This window comes from Puma concolor, chromosome A1 (genome assembly GCF_028749965.1).
Source record: "Puma concolor isolate L17-30 chromosome A1, mPumCon1.1.hap2, whole genome shotgun sequence".
NCBI lineage: Eukaryota > Metazoa > Chordata > Mammalia > Carnivora > Felidae > Puma > Puma concolor.
The window spans coordinates 76358082-76366210 of record NC_141667.1 but is presented as its reverse complement, the minus strand read 5'-3'; positions in this window follow the sequence as shown (position 1 = coordinate 76366210).

Sequence of the window (8129 nt, the reverse complement as noted above, 5' to 3'; positions counted from 1 at the left end):
GGTCCGTGAGTTCGAGCCCCGCGTCAGGCTCTGGGCTGATGGCTCGGAGCCTGGAGCCTGTTTCCGATTCTGTGTCTCCCTCTCTCTCTGCCCCTCCCCCGTTCATGCTCTGTCTCTCTCTGTCTCAAAAATAAATAAAAACGTTGAAAAAAGAAAAAAAAATTAAAAAAAAAAAAATCAGCCGTGAAACTTTTGTTGATCACTACTTCTCTTGATCTCTGTGTCAATATAGTTATTCACTAAGAGCCTTAGTTTTTAGGGTAAGAAACCTTCTGAGACCTTTACACCGAAGGAGGTGGGAGTAGTTTAGAGGCTGAAGTTGACGGGGTTCCCCCACAACTTACAGAGGAAGCAATGCACAGAGAATGGGAAGTAACTAGGAAAGAGAAGAGCCGTTGACCAGGCATCTGCTGTGGCCTAGGGACTGTGTTTAGTGCTTTCTCTTTCATTATTTTGTTAATGGTGGAGCGTTTGTGATATGTGTTCTCCCCCATGTTCTCTGAGGCTGTCACATCTGAGATCATTTATGTCCTTGTAGATCTTTCTCAGGTCGAGAGTCAGACATTAGATTCATTATGACACTTTCTTTGGGTTTCCATGAAAGCAAAGCCCAAGTCAAGGACTTGGGTGCAGGTAGTTTATTTGGGAGGTCATCTCAGGAAACAGACAGTGAAGGAGTGAGGGGGAGAAAGCCAACATAAAGACTGAAAGCATTGCCATAGGCAACAGGGGCTTGATCTGCTGAGACTTGATGAGACTCGTGCAGAATGCCTCTGAGACTTGTCTCCCTGAGGGTGGGAGGCTGGGGCATGCATCCACTGGTTCTCACACCTCATTGGTTGAGGACATCCCCAGGGTATTAACTCCCCTGCACTTCGGACTGGAATGTGCCTATGCTTGGGCTGGATGGGCACCTTCCATGTCAGAGAAGGCCCTGAGCAGACAGCAGAAAGACATGCAGATGATGTTGGATGTGGAAATGCAGTGAGAGGGTTTAGTCTGAGGTTTTCACATACTGTCCACTGTAGCTATCCTAAAATCAGAAGGGACTGTGATGCAGGGTACCTAAGGAGTAAGCTATAATGCTTTCTCTGGTTCATTCATCACTCTTTCGTCCATCTAGCCATCTTCAAAGCGATATCCATACATCTCTTTAACTGAATGCACTTATGTAGCACCCATTCTATCCCAGCCCATGGGCTAAGCCCTAGGTATATAATAGGAACACAAGGCACCATCCTTATGCTTAGGGAGCTTATATTTTATTGAGGAAATAAGAGTTATAAAAATTAGCAGGAGTCAGTAAAAGATTCTGTAAAAATGACAAGCATGGACACTTAGTCTTGGAAGATACTTCTTGCTATAAGATGCAAAATTGAAGGTGGTTCAGAAATCCTAGGGGGTAGCCAGTTAGACTTCATTCTGACTGGCTTTGTGGTGCTCAATAAAAGTTAGCTGAATTGGTCAGGATTATAACAGTTTCACCTGTTAAAATTTAGTCTTCAGCAATTTCTACCAAATTACTTAGTACATGTTAGAAATAATCTTCTGCCACAGTATGAACATTTGGCAGAAAAATTATTGGTTGATTAAGATAACATTTTCCATTCTTTGGCCATCTTTTCTCAACTGCCATTTTATTTTGTGGCTCTACACACACCTTTGCAGAAAAACCAAAAACAATGTAAGATTACTTGAGTATTGCCTATTGTTGAAGTTTTAGGCAACTGTGAAATAAGTAAATGCCAAAGAAAAAACCCTTCAAGGAGGCAGGGATTAATTAGGGGCTGCAAGCTGTTTGCGATTAACAAGGTTCAATAGGTTTCTTGCTGTGTGAGTGGATTTCCTAGGTTTTCCTGGGTTGGGGTTTGCACAAGAAACAATTTTGGCTGCTGATGTCATGTTCCAGAATGCTCAGGTGTGCTCTCCTACAGTGCAGTCTCAAATGGAGCCTGTTTAGCATCGCTTGCTGCTGAGAGCAGTTTAAACTTGCATCTGAGGTGTCACTTTCTGCCTACTGTGGGAAATTCTTCCCAAATGGTCCTTGGCTGGCATCTTGCCCCAGCTAAAATCAATGCAGTATAGTCCTTTGAATCTGGGCATGGGGCCAGCATAGCAGGAGCATAATCCTCATGCGGCAGAGAAAGATGGGCATGAGGGGGCTGTACAACATTATCTCTGTCTCACAAACTCTCAAATGGCAGGATTATACTAAAGAATGGACATTCATGCTAGTGATCTTCCCTCCTGTCTTCATATGGAGAGAAGATTCCCTGGATATATGGGAGAAATTCATTTATCTTTTTAGCGGGTATGGTAGTGACCAAGACAAGAAAGGTCCCTGCTTTCATGGAGATTACATTCTTATGGGGGTAGACATGAAAGAAATAATAAAATAAAGAAGCAAGAAAATGACCAGATAGGCACTATTGAGAGAAATAGTGTAGGGTGATGTAATAGGGAGTTCCTTACTGGGTTTTCTGTAGGTTGGCAGGTGTGGAAGGTTGGATCCAATTAGTGGAGCTATAGAACAATTGTGGGTGAAAGTCTGGGTGACAATGGATGGCCTGCATTGGTGACAATGATAGGACAATGTGATAGGAGAAAGTTGAGTAATTAGCTTACTCTGGATGGAGTTTTCAACAGGGTCTGAAGAGCAAAAGGGACAAGCAAAAGTTGCTTTAGGATTGGGAACACACGCCTCTGAGTGGCACCAAAGTCCTGTGCAACTGCAAGTAGGAGAGGCAGTCCTGCTTGCTGTTAGGAGGCCAGGGTGAATTTTCTTCCCACAAGGGGTACATTATTGTGTAGGCTGGGACACAAGGTGTAGATGCTGGCTCTCATGGGGGAACAGGGCAACAGAACTGAGAGGCTCTCTAATTTCAGGCGTATGAACTCCCTTTACACAGTCTGTCATCATCATCTCCTCAAGGGATCTATTCTCAGAGCACCTGCTGCATCTATGGCTTTATCCCTGAGGGAGGATTCATGAGCCAAGACATGCATGATTTTTCCATTCTATATATATACCTGCTAGGAACTGGAAACTGGTAAGCCAAGTTTCTGTCTCTTTCCATGGTAGGGCAGGATGCAAAATGTGGATGTTGTTATTAAAAAATACTTTGTTAATATCTTAAAATTTTCCTTTTTGCATATTTCTTTTCAAATGGCCACTCCTTTGGCCCTTCTTACCATCCTGTCTAAAGTAAAAAACCCACCTCCATCCTACCCATTCATTCTCTTTTCTTTATTATTATTTTTTTTGCTTTTATTTTTTCAGGGTTTGCCTTTTAAATTTTACACTGACTTTTTGAATTTGATACTTAACTCATTAATTTTCAATTTTCTTTTAATATTTGAATTTAAGGTTGGTTGTGAATTCCTCTCAAATGACATCAGCTGTATCCCACTAGTTCTGAAATACAGTGCTTTTTTAGAAATTGCTGTTCAATTGTAAATTATTTTCAAAATTCAATTACAATTCAATTTTTGAACCACAGATTATTTAACATTTGTTAAATTCTGTAACTTTTTTAAAAGTATTTTCAAATGTACAGGATTTGGGGGTGATTTTGTTGTTGATGTCTAGTTTTGTATGATTGGGAAATGAGGTCTGTGATTTATGTCAGTGCTTTGCTGTTGAGTTTTGCTCAATGATACTAAATTTGATTAATTTTTGTAAATGTTCCATGCATAGTTAAAAGAATATATTTTCCCTAACATTGCTAGATTATATATATATAGTATATATATATATTTTTTAGATTACTCTTGTTAATTGTGATATTAAAATATTCTATATTCTAAATAACTTTTATTCACTTGATTTCTAAGTTTCTAAGGGAGGTATAGCAAATAATCTCATTATAATTATGTATTTCTTAGTTTATTTTGGAAATTTTATCTCATATTTTTGTTTATGAATTTTCAAGCTGTGTTGTTAGGTGCTTAGAGGTTCAGCATTACTATATTTCCAGTAAATTTCATTTATCATTATGAAATGCTTCTCCTTTTCCCTGTAACACTTCTTTGAAAAAACCTTAAAACTCTTTTTCTGATCTTAAAAGTGTGACCTCACTTTTATGAAATCTATTCTTAGAAAATCTTTCTACACAACTTTAGTTTCTATTTGAGGGGAACTTAAAGTTAGGTATTTCTCTTGTTATCATATATAGCTTGATTTTTAATAAGCTCATGCATTTTTAATTTTATCATATATATGATATATCATATGTAGCTTTATTCTTAATAAGCTCATATAATAGTTTCAGTTTCAATGAATTTTATTGTGATTACTTTGTTTCTATTTGTTAGTTTCTATTTGAGGGGAACTTAAAGTTAGGTATTTCTCTTGTTATCATATATAGCTTGATTTTTAATAAGCTCATGCATTTTTAATTTTATCATATATATGATATATCATATGTAGCTTTATTCTTAGTAAGCTCATATAATAGTTTCAGTTTCAATGAATTTTATTGTGATTACTTTGCTTGGGTTTTTCCACCATCATAAATTTTGCTTTTTAGTTACCTCGCTCTTCTCTTGCTTTGCTTTTTCTTCTTTTATACTTCTATTAGATTAATGATGCTCCTCTTTTCTGCATTTGAAAAAATGCACTCCATTTGTAATCTAAGAGTTTGTCTCTACATTTTCAACATGCATTCTTAACACAATAAAAGTCTAACCAAACTCTTCATCTTTATACAATAAAAGAGCTATTAAATGTCTTAATGTTGATTACTTCCTCCTCTATTCAATGCTAATGTTGCTTGGTTATTTTAATTCTATTTTCGTGTGAGTTTTGCTTTTCGAAGAAACAAAAGTCAAGGCAGGATTAGATATGCAAGAGATTAATTAGAGGTAATGGAAGATGAAGAGGGAGAGAGCAAAAATAGACAGGGAAAGCCATCAGATCATCATGCACAGCTGACAAATGTGAAAGGAGAGAAGGAAAGGAGGATTCTAACAACTTGGACTTGAATGTAGTTCTGGAGAGGTTTTGATGGGGGAGTTGCTGAACAGAAGTTCATATTGAGAATTTCATATTAAGTAGGAATGGACTGGCTCTTGTACCCTGGAGAATAGACCTCAAAGTGAACTAAGTGGTACAACTGAGAGTAACTATTGAGGGGCTATTGAGCAACTATGCTCTCCTCAACAGAGTATCTTGAAGGGCAATCTGAGTGGCACACTTTCATGGGATCTGGGAACATTTGTTCAATGTTCCATTTTCTACTTTGCTAATTCTCTCTTCAGTTCTGTTTGATCTGCTGGTTAACCTAGTCATTGAATTTTACTGTCAATGATTAAAATTTTCATTTTTAGGGGTTCTATTTGTGTTTTTTTTCTTCAAATCTGTCAGGTTTCCTTTTTTTTCAGTATTTTAGAATTTTCTTATAGTTTTTATGCCTTTTTAAGAATCACTTGCCTGATTTTAATTATACTTAGTTTATAATCTATTCTGTCTGCCTTGCACTCATCCTGGATACTGTAATGTGTCATAACTGTGATCTCATCTTCAGTTGGTATTGTTCTTTCTTGAGGGAATCTAGGGCAGACTGGTTTGCTGCTGCTTGATTCTTCAGAGATATTTTGGCTTATGACATATTTATCTGAATTATCATTTTGGAAATTCTTATACTACCTAAGTGGAACTCCAAAAGCGTGTGTAGTACAATGTTGGGCATGTGGCTTCTAGTGGTATATTTCTTTCTCCTACTTACAGCAGAACAACATCAGAGCAGGCTTCTTTGTAGTTTTCAATGACAGATGGGTTTAGTATTTCCAGTCCATCTTCTACTGAGGGTGCAGTTCTTTAGTTTCCCAGGTTTATGCAAGGTCTCAGCTCCAATTTCTGATTCACATGGCCCTAAGTCCTTTTCTCCTGCCCCTGTGTGTGCATTAAAATCAAAGCCCTTGGCCATCAAGTCCTAATTCCAGATCCAACTGCTTCCCATACCTCATCCATGTCAGCTTACATTCTTACTGTTCTGATTTTCAGTTTCACCTTTGTTTCTTGCATTTTGGATTATGTATTACTTTCATATAAACTTAGCCATAATTTTTAAAATAGTTTTTTATATCACTTTTCTGAATCTTTGTAGCATGACATTTTTATGACATCCCATTTCTCTGAGTTGCTATCCCAGACACTATATCTTTAACTTGCCTTAATTTTCTTATTAGTACTTATTACTCTATCACAGCGTGAATTCTCCAGAAACAGCTGCTAAAGTAGAGTTTGCAGTCCAAGTTGTTTATCAAAAATTAATCAATGAAAGGAAACAGGGAGCAGGGTTGGACACAGGAAGAATGTGAACTGCAATGTGGGCCTTATAAACTTCAGCCAGCCCTGTGGGGAACTCTGGAGTGACTACTGCTTGTGAGAGTGGCCTGTGTTGAACCAAAATGCTGCTCGCCTTCCCCACTTAGTTACTTGATACAGACTTCCTTGGAAAGGGTATGGTTTTGAGAAAAGTGGCTCTCTGTAGCTCAAGTGGGTCCTGAAAGAGTTGACAACTGGAGCTGCCTGCTGACTGCCTTTCCCCATGGCTGGACAGTCCTTTATGCAGAGGATCAGGACGGCACAACTCTGTGTATGTCACACACTCTCTGAATTTATACCATTTAGTCACTTGTATACTGATATTTATTTTCTTCACCAAAGAATTTAAGCTCTGTGTATCAGGCTGAGCTTGGCCTGGCAGAAATTAAAAGCCAGTGTTTGTGAGCTGAGGGAAATTAGTTGGGATTAGTGAAGTAGTTCAGATTTTGATATGTCTTGCAGAGTAGGAAGAGAGTTTGGATTGATTAGCTAGTGTAACAGTCTTCTATTACTGCCATAACAAATGATCACACACTTTGTTGCTTTAAACAGCACAAACTTATTATCTTATGGTGCTCTAGTTCAGATGTCTGATTCCTCTGCCCTGGGTCTCATAAGAGTAAAATCTAGGTGTTTGCTGGGCTGGGCTCTTGGTGGAGGCTTTGGGCGAGAATCTGTTCCCAAACTCATTCACATTGTTGGCAGAACTCATTTTCTTATGGACATAAGACTGAGGTCTCTTTCCTTGCTGGCTGTCAGCTGGTGGCCTCTCTGAGCTCCTTTAGGCCACCTACATTCCTTGTCATCTTGCCTTTCTCTCTGAGCCCATAATGATGAGTCAGGTCCTTCTCATGTTTTGAATCTCTCTGGCTTTTTCTTCTGCATTTCTTCTCTTTCCAGCCTGAGAAAGTCCTCTGTTTTTAAGATCTCATGTAATTGGATTGAGCCTACCAGGACAGTCCAGGATAAAGTTCCTATTTTCAGATATGTAGCCTTAATTACATATGTAAAAGATGTTATTTTTGTCACATAATATGACATGTCACAGATGTCTGGTGTGGACACCTTTGGGAGACATTATGCTGCCTACCACTGCTGGGGAGCAGAGATGTCAGAAGTTCCTCACATAACAAAAGTGGCATTTTGGGAAGATTTCTTAGCAGCCAGGTAGACAATGGATTGGCTAGGGAGACCATAAGAGGGTGCTAAATAGAAAATGAAAGCATGGCAGTGTGGATGAGGGCAATGACAGTAAGAATAAGAAAGACATGGGCTTCAATTAAAGTCTTTAGGAATATCTAGCTAGATTTGCTGGCAGATATGGGGGGTGGGAGAGGGTAGTAGGTTGCGTGAGATACTACATTTGAAAGGACATGAGTTTGGTTGAGCAGATTGGATTCAGTATTATCACCCTAGAGTGAGGCTGCCTAATCCAGACCATGAAAGACTTACCACAACTTACTCTGTGACACAGTGACAGGATTGCATGGAGCAGACTGTATATACACACATGTCTTTTCATTTTGTCACTAACAGCAGTCATTCTAGAAACTCTGAAGATCCCAGTCATCTATCAAGATAGAGAGTAACACTTGTGCAGATCATCCAGAATAAATTTCTAAGTCCTAAATGACATACCTTTGACTCAAGAACACATTCTGTGATTTTAGGCAACATAACTATCTTCTGTAGTGTGTTTTACTTAGGCTGACGTTAAAATAAGTTTGTATTCTCTCAATGAGTCAACTGGTGACTGAGGAATTTCCTTTGGAAGCATGTTGAAGGGAAGTCATCTTAAATA